Source organism: Gavialis gangeticus, unplaced genomic scaffold (assembly GCF_001723915.1).
Source record: "Gavialis gangeticus isolate Ggan-Ray unplaced genomic scaffold, GavGan_comp1, whole genome shotgun sequence".
Lineage (NCBI taxonomy): Eukaryota > Metazoa > Chordata > Crocodylia > Gavialidae > Gavialis > Gavialis gangeticus.
The window spans coordinates 28080127-28081476 of record NW_017729027.1 but is presented as its reverse complement, the minus strand read 5'-3'; positions in this window follow the sequence as shown (position 1 = coordinate 28081476).

Below are 1350 nucleotides of genomic sequence, written 5' to 3'. Positions count from 1 at the left end.
AAATACAAGGAAGTCGAGAGGGAAAGGGACTTAATGGTGGGGGCCTACTACAGACCACCCAACCAACGGGAAGAGCTAGACTGGGAATTCTTAAGTCAGCTCACGGAGGTAGTTAGGTCAAAGGTCATCATGGGTGACCTGAACTTTCCAGACATCTGCTGGGAAGAGCAGTTGTCCTGGTCTGACCACTCACATAGATTCCTAGCTGAGATACAGGACCTCCATCTAACCCAGCAGGTGCACAGCTCCACCAGGGGAGACGCCTTGTTGGATCTGGTCCTGGCCATGAGAGATGACCTGGTGAGAGGTCTCTGGGTGCTCAATCACCTGGGCGACAACAGTCGTCGCCTGCTGGAATTCATCATCTAGTGCAAGATGGCAAAGGCCTGCAACAGGGCAGCAGCCCTGGACTTCAGGAGAGAGGATTTCGATAAGGTAAGGAGAACAGTCAGGATGGCAATGAGGTCCCGGAGAGGAGAGGAGTTGGCAGTTGGGTGTCCAGGAAGAGTGGTCATTCCTTAAGGAGATGATCCTCCATGCCCAAAAGGAGGTAATCCCAACATGGATCAAAAGGCGCAAGAGAGTGTAAAAGCCCCCATGGCTCACCAAAAGCATACGGGAATGTCTCCCAGCTAAAAAGGAGGCGTACACCCAATGGATGGGAGCGGCCATCATCAGGGAGGACTATACCTTGGTTGCTCAGGACTGTAGGGGGGCAGTCAGGAAGGCCAAGGCAGAGATGGACCTGGGACTAGCTACCCAGATCAAGGACAACAAGCAGTCCTTTTTTAAATACATAGGGGGTAAAAAGAAGGTACCGGGTAACGTGGGGCCTCTGCAGAACTCACTAGGAAATCTTGTCGTCACACCAGACAGCAAAGCTAAGCTATTTAACAATTACTTTGCCTCCATTTTTCTGAGCAGTGACCGGGCCACACCCCCACCGGGACCCCCGTAGGTTCCAGGGGAGGTGCACCCAGGCCTAGGGTCAGTGAGGACCTAGTCAGGGAACATCTGGAGGGACTGGACGCATTTAAATCAACAGGTCCTGATGATCTCCACCCCAGAGTGCTGAGGGAATTAGCAGAGGTCATTGCAGGTCCCCTGGCACAGCTTTATGAGCACTCATGGTGCTCTGGCATGGTGCCAGAGGACTGGAAAAGGGCCAATGTGGTTCCCATTTTCAGAAAAGGGAGGAAGGAGGGCCCAGGAAACTATAGGCCAATCAGTTTTACCTCAGTCCTGGGTAAGCTTTTTGAGAGAGTTATCCTGGAGCATGTCCACAAGGGGCCAGCAGGGGAGATTATGCTTAGGGGCAACCAACATGGGTTCATTAGAGGCAGGTCCTGT